Source organism: Triticum urartu, chromosome 2, assembly GCF_003073215.2.
Source record: "Triticum urartu cultivar G1812 chromosome 2, Tu2.1, whole genome shotgun sequence".
Taxonomy (NCBI): domain Eukaryota; kingdom Viridiplantae; phylum Streptophyta; class Magnoliopsida; order Poales; family Poaceae; genus Triticum; species Triticum urartu.
This window is the reverse complement of record NC_053023.1, coordinates 1,223,163-1,237,856: the sequence shown is the minus strand read 5'-3', so window position 1 is coordinate 1,237,856 and position 14,694 is coordinate 1,223,163. Positions and strand designations below refer to the sequence as shown.

Sequence of the window (14,694 nt, the reverse complement as noted above, 5' to 3'; positions counted from 1 at the left end):
CATTAGCTTAGCACCCGATCGTTTAGTATGTTGCTATTGCTTTCTTCATGACTTATACATGTTCCTATAACTATGAGATTATGCAACTCCCGTTTGCCGGAGGAACACTTTGGGTGCTACCAAACGTCACAACGTAACTGGGTGATTATAAAGGAGTACTACGGGTGTCTCCAAAGGTAGATGTTGGGTTGGCGTATTTCGAGATTAGGATTTGTCACTCCGATTGTCGGAGAGGTATCTCTGGGCCCTCTCGGTAATGCACATCACATAAGCCTTGCAAGCATTGCAACTAAGATGTTAGTTGTGAGATGATGTATTACGGAACGAGTAAAGAGACTTGCCGGTAACGAGATTGAACTAGGTATTTAGAATACCGACGATCGAATCTCGGGAAAGTAACATACCGGTGACAAAGGGAACAACGTATGTTGTCATGCGGTCTGACCGATAAAGATCTTCGTAGAATATGTAGGAGCCAATATGGGCATCCAGGTCCCGCTATTGGTTATTGACCAGAGACATGTCTCGGTCATGTCTACATTGTTCTCGAACCGTAGGGTCCGCACGCTTAACGTTACGATGACAGTTGTTATGAGTTTATGCATTTTGATGTACCGAAGGTTGTTCGGAGTCCCGGATGTGATCACGGACATGACGAGGAGTCTCGAAATGGTCGATACATAAAGATTGATATATTGGAAGCCTATGTTTGGATATCGGAAATGTTCCGGGTGAAATCGGGATTTTACCGGAGTACCGGGAGGTTACCGGAACCCCCCGGGAACTATATGGGCCTTAGTGGGCTTTAGTGGAAAGGAGAAAGGGGCAGCCCAAGGTGGCTGCGCGCCTCCCACCTCCCCTAGTCCTATTAGGACTAGGAGAGGTGGCCGGCCCCCTCTCTCTCTTCCCCCCCCCTCAAGGAGTCCTATTCCAACTAGGATTGGGGGGGGGGGGGCGGGGGGAATCCTACTCCCAGAGGGAGTAGGACTCTCCTGCGCCCTCCTCCTTGGCCGGCCAGCCCCTCCCCCTTCGATCCTTTATATACGGGGGCAGGGGGCACCCTAGGACACACAAGTTGATCATTGAGATCGTTCCTTAGCCGTGTGCGGTGCCCCCTGCCACCATATTCCACCTCGATCATATCGTTATAGTGCTTAGGCGAAGCCCTGCGTCGGTAGAACATCAAGATCGTCACCACACCGTCGTGCTGAAGGAACTCCTCCCCGAAGCTTTGCTGGATCGGAGCCCGGGGATCGTCATCGAGCTGTACGTGTGTTAAGAACTCGGAGGTGCCGGAGTAACGGTGCTTGGATCGGTCGGATCGGGAAGAAGACGTACGACTACTTCCTCTACGTTGTGTCAACGCTTCCGTTGCGATCTACAAGGGTACGTAGATCATACTCTCCCCCTCGTTGCTATGCATCACCATGATCTTGCGTGTGCGTAGGAATTTTTTTGAAATTACTACGTTCCCCAACAGTGGCATCCAAGCCTAGGTTTTATGGTTTGATGTTATTTGCACGAGTAGAACACAAGTGAGTTGTGGGCGATACAAGTCATACTGCCTACCAGCATGTCATACTTTGGTTCGGCGGCATTGTTGGACGAGACGACCCAGACCAACATTACGCGTACGCTTACGCGAGACCGGTTCCCCCGACGTGCTTTGCACACAGGTGGCTTGCGGGTGACTGTCTCTCCAACTTTAGTTGAACCAAGTGTGCCTACGCCTGGTCCTTGCGAAGGTTAAAACGGAGTCTATTTGACAAACTATCGTTGTGGTTTTGATGCGTAGGTGAGATTGCTTCTTGCTTAAGCCCGTAGCAGCCACGTAAAACTTGCAACAACAAAGTAGAAGACGTCTAACTTGTTTTTGCAGGGCATGTTGTGATGTGATATGGTCAAGGCATGATGCTAAATTTTATTGTATGAGATGATCATGTTTTGTAACCGAGTTATCGGCAACTGGCAGGAGCCATATGGTTGTCGCTTTATTGTATGCAATGCAATCGCGATGTAATGCTTTACTTTATTACTAAGCGGTAGTGATAGTCGTGGAAGCATAAGATTGGCGAGACGACAACGATGCTACGATGGAGATCAAGGTGTCGCGCCGGTGACGATGGTGATCATGACGGTGCTTCGGAGATAGAGATCACAGGCACAAGATGATGATGGCCATATCATATCACTTATATTGATTGCATGTGATGTTTATCTTTTATGCATCTTATCTTGCTTTGATTGATGGTAGCATTATAAGATGATCTCTCACTAAATTATCAAGAAGTGTTCTCCCTGAGTATGCACCGTTGCGAAAGTTCTTCGTGCTGAGACACCACGTGATGATCGGGTGTGATAGGCTCTACGTTCAAATACAACGGGTGCAAAATAGTTGCCCACGCGGAATACTCAGGTTATACTTGACGAGCCAAGCATATACAGATATGGCCTCGGAACACGGAGACCGAAAGATCGAGCGTGAATCATATAGTAGATATGATCAACATAGTGATGTTCACCAATGAAACTACTCCATCTCACGTGATGATCGGACATGGTTTAGTTGATTTGGATCACGTGATCACTTAGAGGATTAGAGGGATATCTATCTAAGTGGGAGTTCTTAAGTAATATGATTAAATTGAACTTAAATTTATCATGAACTTAGTCCTGGTAGTATTTTGCAAATTATGTTGTAGATCAATAGCTCGCGTTGTTGCTTCCCTGTGTTTGTTTTGATATGTTCCTAGAGAAAATTGTGTTGAAAGATGTTAGTAGCAATGATGCGGATTGGATCCGTAATCTGAGGTTTATCCTCATTGCTGCACAGAAAAATTATGTCCTTGATGCACCGCTAGGTGACAGACCTATTGCAGGAGCAGATGCAGACGTTATGAACGTTTGGCTAGCTCAATATGATGACTACTTGATAGTTTAGTGCACCATGCTTAATGGCTTAGAATCGGGACTTCAAAGACGTTTTGAACGTCATGGACCATATGAGATGTTTCAGGAGTTGAAGTTAATATTTTAAGCAAATACCCGAGTTGAGAGATATGAAGTCTCCGACAAGTTCTATAACTAAAAGATGGAGGAGAATCGCTCCACTAGTGAGCATGTGCTCAGATTGTCTGGGTACTACAATCGCTTGAATCAAGTGGGAGTTAATCTTCCAGATAAAATAGTGATTGACAGAATTCTCTAGTCACCATCACCAAGTTAGTAGAACTTCGTGATGAACTATAATATGCAAGGGATAACGGAAACAACTCCCAAGCTCTTCGTGATGATGAAATCAACGAAGGTAGAAATCAAGAAAAACATCAAGTGTTGATGGTTGACAAGACCACTAGTTTCAAGAAAAGGGCAAAGGGAAGAAGGGGAACTTCAAGAAGAACGGCAAGCAAGTTGCTGCTCAAGTGAAGAAGCCTAAGTCTGATCCTAAGCCTGAGACTAAGTGCTTCTACCGCAAAGGGACTGGTCACTAGAAGCAGAACTACCCCAAGTGATTGGCGGATAAGAAGGATGGCAGAGTGAACATAAGTATATTTGATATACATCTTATTGATGTGTACTTTACTAGTGTTTATAGCAACCCCTCAGTATTTGATACTAGTTCAGTTGCTAAGATTAGTAACTCGAAACGGGAGTTGCAGAATAAACAGAGACTAGTTAAGGGTGAAGTGACGATGTGTGTTGGAAGTGGTTCCAAGATTGATATGATCATCATCGCACACTCCCTATAATTTCGGGATTAGTGTTGAACCTAAATAAGTGTTATTTGGTGTTTGCGTTAAGCATGAATATGATTTGATCATGTTTATTGTAATACGGTTATTCATTTAGGTAAGAGAATAAATTGTTGTTCTGTTTACATGAATAAAACCTTATATGGTTACACACCCAATGAAAATAGTTCGTTGGATCTCGATCGTAGTGATACACATAATCATAATATTGAAACCAAAAGATGCAAAGTTAATAATGATAGTGCAACTTATTTGTGGCACTGCCGTTTAGGTCATATTGGTGTAAAGCGTATGAAGAAACTCCATGCTGATGAGCTTTTGGAATCACTTGATTATGAATCAGTTGATGCTTGCGAACCATGCCTCATGGGCAAGATGACTAAGACTCCGTTCTTCGGAACAATGGAGCGAGCAACAGATTTGTTGGAAATCATACATACTGATGTATGTGGTCCGATGAATATTGAGGCTCGAGACAGATATCATTATTTTCTGATCTTCACAAATGATTTGAGCAGATATGAGTATATCTACTTGATGAAACATAAGTCTGAAACATTTGAAAAGTTCAAAGAATTTCAGAGTGAAGTGAAAAATCATCGTAACAAGAAAATAAAGTTTCTACGATCTGATCGTAGAGAAGAGTATTTGAGTTACGAGTTTGGCCTTCAGTTAAAAACAATGTGAAATAGTTTCACTACTCACGCCACCTGGAACACCACAATGTAATGGTGTGTCCGAACGTCATAACCGTACTTTATTAGATATGGTGCGATCTATGATGTCTCTTATCGATCTACCACTATCGTTTTGGGGTTATGCATTAGAGACAGCTGCATTCACGTTAAATAGGGCACCATCAAAATCCGTTGAGACGACGCCTTATGAAATGTGGTTTGGCAAGAAACCAAAGTTGTCGTTTCTTAAAGTTTGGGGTTGTGATACTTATATGAAAAAGTTTCATCCTAATAAGCTCAAACCCAAATCGGAGAAATATGTCTTCATAGGATACCCAAAGGAGACTGTTGGATACACCTTCTATCACAAATCCGAAGGCAAGACTTATGTTGCTAAATTCGGAGTTTTTCTAGAGAAGAAGTTTCTCTCGAAAGAAGTGAGTGGGAGGAAAGTAGAACTTGATGAGGTAACTGTACCTCCTCCCTTATTGGAAAGTAGTACATCACAGAAACCAGTTTCTGTGACACCCACACCAATTAGTGAGGAAGCTAATGATGATGATCATGAAACTTCAGATCAAGTTACTACCGAATCTCGTAGGTAAACCAGAGTGAGATCCGCACCAGAGTGGTACGGTAATCCTATTCTGGAAGTCATGTTACTAGACCATGACGAACTTGCGAACTATGAGGAAGCGGTGGTGAGCCCAGATTCCGCAAAATGGCTTGAGGCCATGAAATCTGAGATGAGATCAATGTATGAGAACAAAGTATGGACTTTGATTGACTTGCCCAATGATCGGCGAGCCATTGAGATTAAATGGATTTTCAAGAGGAAGACGGACGTTGATAGTAGTGTTACTATCTACAAAGCTAGAATTGTCGCAAAAAGGTTTTTCGACAAGTTCAAGGTGTTGACTACGATGAGAGTTTCTCTCTCGTATCTATGCTTAAGTCTGTCCGAATCATGTTAGCAAATTGCCGCATTTTATGAAAACTGGCAAATGGATAAACAAAACTGCATTCCTGAATGGATTTCTGGAAGAAGAGTTGTATATGATGCAACCAGAAGGTGTTGTCGATCCAAAGGGAGCTAACAAAGTGTGCAAGCTCCAGCGATCCATTTATGGACTGGTGCAAGCCTCTCGGAGTTGGAAGAAACACTTTGATAGTATGATCAAAGCATGTAGTTTTATACAGACTTGCGGTGAAGCCTGTATTTACAAGAAAGTGAGTGGGAGCACTGCAGCATTTCTGATAAGTATATGTGAATGACATATTGTTGATCGGAAATAATGTAGAATTATTCTGTAAAGTATAAAGGAGTGTTTGAAAGGAGTTTTTCAAAGAAAGACTTCGATGAAGCTGCTTACATATTGAGCTTCAAGATCTATAGAGATAGATCAAGACGCTTGATAAGTTTTTCAATGAGTACATACCTTGACAAGATTTTGAAGTAGTTCAAAATGGAACAGTCAAAGAAAAAGTTTCTTGCCTGTGTTACAAGGTGTGAAGTTGAGTAAGACTCAAAGCCCGACCACGGCAGAAGATAGAAAGAAAATGAAAATCATTCCCTATGCCTCAGTCATAGGTTCTATAAAGTATGCCATGCTGTGTACCAGATCTATTGTATACCCTACACTAATTGGCATGGGAGTACAATAGTGATCTAGGAGTAGATCACTGGACAGCGGTCAAAATTATCCTCAGTGGAATAAGGATATGTTTCTCGATTATGGAGGTGACAAAAAGGTTCACCGTAAAGGGTTACGTCGATGCAAGTTTTGACACTGATCTGGATGACTCTAAGTCTCGATCTAGATACATATTGAAAGTGGGAGCAATTAGCTAGAGTAGCTCCGTGCAGAGCATTGTAGACATAGAAAATTGCAAAATACATAACGGATCTGAATGTAAAAGACCGTTGACTAAGATTCTCTCACAAGCAAAACATGATCACACCTTAGTACTCTTTGGGTGTTAATCACATAGCGATGTGAACTATATTACCGAATCTAGTAAACCCTTTGGGTGTTGGTCACATGGCGATGTGAACTATGGGTGTTAATCACATGATGATGTGAACTATCGATGTTAATCACATGGTGATGTGATCTAGATTATTGACTCTAGTGCAAGTGGGAGACTGAAGGAAATATGCGACTGAAGGAAATATGCCCTAGAGGCAATAATAAAGTTATTATTTATTTCCTTATATCATGATAAATGTTTATTATTCATGCTAGAATTGTATTAACCGGAAACATAATACATGTGTGAATACATAGACAAACAGAGTGTCACTAGTATGCCTCTACTTGACTAGCTCGTTAATCAAAGATGGTTATGTTTCCTAACCATGAACAAAGAGTTGTTATTTGATTAACGGGATCACATCATTAGTTGAATGATCTGATTGACATGACCCATTCCATTAGCTTAGCACCCGATCGTTTAGTATGTTGCTATTGCTTTCTTCATGACTTATACATGTTCCTATGACTATGAGATTATGCAACTCCCGTTTGCCGGAGGAACACTTTGGGTGCTACCAAACGTCACAACGTAACTGGGTGATTATAAAGGAGCATTACAGGTGTCTCCAAAGGTAGATGTTGGGTTGGCGTATTTCGAGATTAGGATTTGTCACTCCGATTGTCGGAGAGGTATCTCTGGGCCCTCTCGGTAATGCACATCACATAAGCCTTGCAAGCATTGCAACTAAGATGTTAGTTGTGAGATGATGTATTACGGAACGAGTAAAGAGACTTGCCGGTAACGAGATTGAACTAGGTATTGGATACCGACGATCGAATCTCGGGCAAGTAACATACCGATGACAAAGGGAACAACGTATGTTGTTATGCGGTCTGACCGATAAAGATCTTCGTAGAATATGTAGGAGCCAATATGGGCATCCAGGTCCCGCTATTGGTTATTGACCGGAGACGTGTCTCGGTCATGTCTGCATTATTCTCGAACCGTAGGGTCCGCACGCTTAACGTTACGATGACAGTTATTATGAGTTTATGCATTTTGATGTACCGAAGTTAGTTCGGAGTCCCGGATGTGATCACGGACATGACGAGGAGTCTCGAAATGGTCGAGACATAAAGATTGATATATTGGAAGCCTATGTTTGGATATCGGAAGTGTTCCGGGTGAAATCGGATTTTACCGGAGTACCGGGAGGTTACCGGAACCCCCCGGGAACTCATATGGGCCTTAGTGGGCTTTAGTGGAAAGGAGAAAGGGGCAGCCCAAGGTGGCTGCGCGCCTCCCCCCTCCCCTAGTCCTATTAGGACTAGGAGAGGTGGCCGGCCCCCCTCTCTCTCTTTCCCCCTCAGCGAATCCTACTCCAACTAGGATTGGGGGGAGGAATCCTACTCCCAGAGGGAGTAGGACTCCCTTGGCGCGCCCTCCTTGGCCGGCCGCCTCCCCCTTGGCTCCTTTATATTTTATATACGGGGGCAGGGGGCACCCTAGGACACACAAGTTGATCATTGAGATCGTTCCTTAGCCGTGTGCGGTGCCCCCTGCCACCATATTCCACCTCGATCATATCGTTGTAGTGCTTAGGCGAAGCCCTGCGTCGGTAGAACATCAAGATCGTCACCACACCGTTGTGCTGACGGAACTCCTCCCCGAAGCTTTGCTGGATTGGAGCCCGGGGATCGTCATCGAGCTGTACGTGTGCTAAGAACTCGAAGGTGCCGGAGTAACGGTGCTTGGATCGGTCGGATCGGGAAGAAGACGTATGACTACTTCCTCTACGTTGTGTCAACGCTTCCGTTGCGATCTGCAAGGGTACGTAGATCATACTCTCCCCCTCGTTGCTATGCATCACCATGATCTTGCGTGTGCATAGGAAATTTTTTGAAATTACTACGTTCCCCAACAGCGACAACTGCAGAGCCTTCACAAGCTTCGAGTGATTGATCCTACTTCCCCTTGGCAAACGTGCAAAATGAATGAATTCACAGACATGATGAAGTTGGAGTTCCTCGACCTTTATGGGAATAGTACAATACAAGTTTTGCCAAGTATGTCAGGTGCAACTAGCCTCAAGACCCTGGTTCTAGATGATTGTGTTGGTTTGGAGCATGTTGAAGGACTCCCTCCATCACTTGAATCATTCAGCTTAGATGCAGGACCAAGAAAGGATGATTACAAGGAAGCCAAAATAAGCCACATCTCCATGGCTGGCTGTGCAAGATTGTCTGACTTCACATTGCGTGGATCACTTCCAAACCTTGAGGAGTTAGACCTCTCAGACACAAAAGTCAAGACACTTGACCTCAGAAATGAGGTGGTGCAGGTTCCTTGTCTCAAACAAATTATTCTATTGAGATGTATGCAACTCCATGCCATTCTATGGCCAGAAGAGGGTCTGCCAACATTGACAGTGCTGCATATTGATACCTTTCTTTGTCCTATTCAAACAAAAGTACATGAAGTGTATGTTAATATAATGGACCTAAGGTTTTTTCAGACCTTGGTATTACAAAGCAATGTCCGATTCTCTTGGAAGAGCAATAGTTTTCATCTGAATCTTTGTACCCCTTGTACCATCAATGTTAAGGGACAAAGCTATATGAATGAGAAGATGGACCCTGGTAATAGTGGGAAAATAATAGGTCCTCCTCAACCAAAGTCATTAACCCCCAATACTTACAACACCTACGTTGATATCTTAGTTGAAAATATAATTATTGATCATGACTACATCACTGGAATGCAGTTTCAGCCGTCAGGCTGCCATGTTGAGATTGGTAAGGGAATTAGCAACGCTAATGTGGAGAGTGAAGAAGCAGTCAATGCAATCATCTTTGTGATGGACAATGTTGAGTCGCTGCATGTGCATGACAATTCTTCCATCATCATTGTCATCCCTCAACACATGGCATCTACTGGTCAGAAGGTACTTGGTTGGCAACATCTAAAACAGTGCCATGTGGTGAGATGCCCCAAGCTGCACACAGTCTTCACCACTAACTACAATAGAATCTGCTCCTTTCAAGAAATAGAGACCTTTTGGGCTGCTGATCTCTTGAATGTCTGCTGCATTTGGAGCAAAGAAAGGACCTATTGTGGCGAGGACGCCTTTGCATTTGCCAAACTGAAGAGCATACACCTGTACTCTTGCCCGAGGCTCGAATTTGTGCTCCCATTGTTGTGGGCTATCCAAGGATCATATCTATACAGTTGAGAAAGTCTCCACATTGTCAACTGTGGTGATCTAAATATAGTGTTCCCTGTTCATCCTGACCTCAAAGAAAGTGTACTTGAGTTCCCAAGCCTGAAGCACATCCACCTGTATGAGCTCTATAAGTTGCAGCATATATGTGAGGTCAAGATGCTTGCTCCCAAGCTTGAGAGGATACGGCTCCGAGGATGCTGGGGTCTCAGGCGCCTCCCAGGCGTCAGCCGAGACAGCCGCCCCGTCGTGGATTGTGAGAAGGACTGGTGGGAGAAGCTGGAGTGGGACGGGCTGGAGGCCGGCCACCATCCTTCCCTATTCGAGCCGCGCCACTCGTCCTATTACAAGATGCCCCTGGAGAGAGTCTCGGTTCTCCGGTGAATTATATTGATGCAAGCGTTGAGGTACAAGTTCACAACACTTTCTCCCATCGTTCCTTGTTGCATGCATGATAGTCGTCTGCACTTGAAAGAATACTCTACGTGCATGCATGTAGATCAAGCCTAGACGTACAACAACAAAGTTAATCAATCATGCCTGTCTTTTATCCTAATTCCTATCATCCACTCACTTGCGTATTCTGCTCCCGTTAATATCGCTTAGGTTTGGTGGTGGAAGATGATGCTGTCGTCCGTCTTACTGCTGCAACGGTCCAGTCCAAGTCAGTGATTGTTTCCCAAGACTGTGTCCGTGTGTTTTCTTTTTTTTTTTGATAAAAGGGCGATAAAAGGGCCACATGGCCCCCATTTTCATTAAGAAAATAGAAGTCTAGATACAACCACCACACCACTTTTTTCCATCAGACCTGATGCATCACCTCATCAACTGATAAGCAACCTACATCCTAGACATATAACCATATCTATAGGATGCCAAATCACCCACTATCGGAGAGAGAACAGACTTTTAAATATCTTTTTACAGATTGCACATCAGCCAAAACAATAGGCAAATCTAAAACCAGAACATACTACAGAACCGCCCAATTTCAGGTAGACACAAAACCCAGTCTTAGCGCAGAAGGATTCCACCCATATGTTCTTCTGTAGACTTCATTTGCTACCCGAGATAGCCTCTTGGAAACCTCCCTAAGCATTTTTTGCACACCTTTTCTCTGTAGAATCATCCATGAATCCAACAAAGAACACAGGGTAAATATTACATTGATAGGATTTGAAAGGAAAACACGTTGAAAACAGGATTTGTTCCTTGTTTTCCAAATTGTCCATATCAAAGCAGCAGCACCAATAGAAACAATAGCCCTATCCTTTCCAGAATAGGATGGTATCCAGTTTTGACAAAGATCAAAGAAAGATAAAGGTATTTTCGGGTTACCTAGTGTTTCTGAAGAATAAGCAGGTGCCAGCTGGGTGGCTGTGTGTTGCTTTAATTTTTCGTTTCCCGGTGAAGATCGAGACAATGTGCAGTCCCATGTGTGGTTTGGTTTGGTTTGGTTTAGTTTGTGGTCATGTTTGTGATTGTATAAGGAGGGTTTGTTCTGCTCGGCTGTGGTGTAGTGTTTAATGGCACGGCTGCATGCACAACCCCATGGTATGAAACCAATGTTGTTAAGTTGTGTCCGGCTATTCAACGGCATGCAGCAACTTTCCGAGCAGCAAACTTTTCATTCTTCAAACAAGGAAAAAGGAAAACAAGGAAAAAGAAGAACCTGATAGATACAGAGAGCAAAAGAGAAAAATAGGGAAAACAACAATGACCAGTCCCAAAGTCCTCCATTCCCCCTCCAAGAGGCCAGCTGCAAATGCATCATTTTCAAATGCATCATTCTTCAAAGGACATTTCCAGCACCATTTTTTCAAGCTCCTGATCCCCCTACCTCCAGCATAGCAGGGACGCGTCTGCTCAACCGAACCGAGTACGTACGTACGCACCACATGCCATGCTATTGGTGCATGCGCATGGCGCGACAAGGACTTTGGTCACAATATGGTCTCCGCGCGAGCCACAAGCGTGCAAAGGTACGGAAGAGAAGATGCTCCTGCGAGTAGCCTACTGGATTGCGCTATACGCCAAGTGCCAAGGACACTCGCAGGACACTCGGCAAAGGGCCCGTCCAGATCGTTCCGTCCGATCCTGTTGGCGCTAGTGCAAGCCGAGCCAGAAGCAAAGTTCCATCCACGTTCGCTAGGTTTACGTGAGTTCCGCTGAGTTGTTTCGTCCAGATCGTTCCGATCCTGTTGGCGCTAGTGCAAGCCGAGCCAGAAGCAAAGTTGGCGTACACGTACGTACGCCTACGTGAGGAGGCTAGGCGTGTGTGCTACTGCTAATCAAGCCAGCAGCTTGCCTGTGTGCTTGTCTAGCCAGCTTTGCACTGTGTGCGCACAGCTTCTGGTGAATCGATCTAGCGATCAAAAGCCAACATCATCGACGGAGAAACACAGACCTACTGAAGTCGTGCGTCTTTCCTAAATGAGGGAGTGTTTGGTTCAGGGACTTTTTAATCCTAGAGACTAGAAAAAGTCCCTAAAAACTCCCTAGGAACCAAACAGGAGGTACTTTTTCTACAGGGACTAAAAAAAGACTCTATTAGAGAGTCTTTTTTGATTAGTCCCTAGGACTAGAAAAAGTCCTAGGACTTCTGAAACAAACACCCCCTGAATGCCCATCCTTTCCTTCCACCAGCTTAATTAATTAGTTTATCTGCCTTTCTCTCCCCCATTGATTTTTCTTTTTTTTGTGTGTGTGGAAAGGAGGACTCCCCCGGCCTTTACATCACAATGATGCATGCAACCATTTTATTAATCAAAGTATCCAGCAAGTATGCAGAATACAGTGATGACCTGCCGTTGCATAGGGTACCATAGCTGCTTCGTCCGACTAACACGCAGACACCGAAATTATGGTCCCGGCTTACTGTGAGCCCGTATGAGTGCCCACACATGCAGCTTAGTTAATTAGTGTCCATCCTAATAATAACACAAGAAATGTTGGTGCACCTTTTGCGTATACATGTTGCTAGCTACTGCTAAGTCAACCTCAACTAACTGCTATCAATTAATGCAGAGGATTATACCGAATACTATAAAACAAGCCGTGCAAGAGATAATCCCCTATCCGGAGGATACGAGCAATGCTGCACACAAGGCCATCTATTTTGATGGATGGAATGGGCTGGCTGCTTCGGCGGTGCTTAGAGCTATAGTTGAAGACCCTCCGCCATCTCTGCTCAAGAAATTCAACAAGATCATTCACGTCGATTGCTCGAGGTGGAAAAGCTGAAGAGAGCTCTAGAGGACAATTGCACAAGAACTGAAGCTTACTCATCGGATAATTGATCTTATTGATGGGCAAGACGAAGAAGATGATTTCAGAGGGGTAGTTGAAAGCTCCAGAGCTGAGATACAAGAGGTTGCGGCAGCGATCCATCGAGCCTCACAAGAACATAAATATTTAGTGGTTTTCCATAATGGCAGCGACAACACAATTGACTTGGATCACATTGGCATTCCTGTGACGATATGGGGTGCTCAGTTATTGTGGACATTTCGAGGAAGGCTCCGGCTCAACTCAGGAATTAGTGAAAATGTGGATAATTCACATCTTTACCTCTATGATGAGTACAGTACTCAAGGGTGGAATTATTTGCTGCAAAATGAGGCTGGAGAAATTGCTGGGTACATGGATAAGCTTGGTGAGGTAGTTGAAGAGTGTTGCTTGTATATCTTGTTATTAAATTCTCAAGGAGGCAATATCATGGACTATGACTGGGCCACCCATGCTTCTAACTATTGGGTCTGTGATGGGATTATACAAGGAGGTCAGGGGGATGAAGCATGGGAGGCTGCAGCTGCTCTGCATCAACACATAAGTATAGATGATTATTCAACTAATGCACTGCCCTCTTTTGGCCATAAACTGGCGACTCCTCTGAAACGATGGATATTGTCCAAGGGCAGCTCTCTTGTGCATCCAGAATCGACAACATTTTTCCTTGCAAGCGAGTCTGATCCTCCATCCAGACCCTTACCTAATGACATGTTTCATCAATCAGAGAATCTTCATGTGCTCAAATTATGCCATTGCATCTTCAGTTTTTCTTCTCCTCCTTTTCATTGTTGCCACAACTTGAGATTCCTTGGATTAGATGGCTGCAAGGACCAGCGAGCAGAAGAAGATGAGGAGCAAGATATGGATTTTTTGAAGAGCCTATGGGTGATAGACATACACAATACAGACTGGCATCTGCCTTCATCACCAGAGATAATAAAGCAGATGGCTGCAAACATTAGGGAATCTAACATATAAAGCCTCCTAGACTCCTAGTCACAACCGATGCCTCAAGCGCAGCGCACCACGCGAGGAAAAAACCACCGCACCGCGCGAGGGACGCGCTCGACGGCCGTGGTGAGCCCCGTGCCCGTCCGCTTTCTCCTCCATCCCCGTTCCCTCATCTAACCCTAAATCTTCCCCGGATCTGGAGGAAGAGGATGGAGGCAGGATCTGGAGGAGGAAGAGGAGATCCGGGCGTCCCGGCGGTGGCTCGACCGATGCGAGGTGACGACGAGCTGATGAGTGCCTCTCCGACTCCTCCCTCCGTCCTCGCCGCCGCCGCCGCTCCGACTCCTCCCTCCGTGCTCGCCGCCGCTGCGGCCTCTATTTACGTCCTGCGGGATGACGCCGCAGCTCCGTCTGACCAGTGGCGGCGCCAGGGGTCTTCCCTGGACTTCCATGGAATACCAAAGAAATGCTAATCCATTGGTATACTGCTGCTACTTTGCTGTATATTTGTTGTTATATTGCCATAAAATTGCACAAATGAATACCAATGAATACCAAGGAAGAAATTCCTGGCGCCGCCACTGCGTCTGACCGGCCCTCATGGAGGCGGTGCTGCCGGCCATCGTTCTCAACCTGAGCTTCTGGTGACTAGCAGCTAAAGGAAGGAGAGGGGAGCTTGACGGACTGCGTCTCATACAGACCCACACGCCCCCTGACTTCGACAAGACCAGGTGATCTTATTTCCTTCCCCTTTTCACAGTGGTCCAGGCAGAGATGGTACAGTGGAGAAGGCAGATCATGTTTGACCAGACCAACCTTTCTTTCT

At 44.8% G+C, this 14,694-nt stretch overlaps 1 protein-coding gene across 1 annotated transcript in view; it reads left to right on the top strand.

Moving 5' to 3' along the window:
• Positions 1 to 12,770, top strand: part of LOC125534925 — a 61,094-nt gene extending 48,324 nt beyond the window's left edge. The window contains exon 2 of the transcript XR_007294558.1: positions 12,654 to 12,770. The gene's annotated coding sequence lies outside the window, so the exon portion shown is untranslated. The remainder of the gene's footprint in view (positions 1 to 12,653) is intronic.
• Positions 12,771 to 14,694: the final 1,924 nt, after the last annotated feature.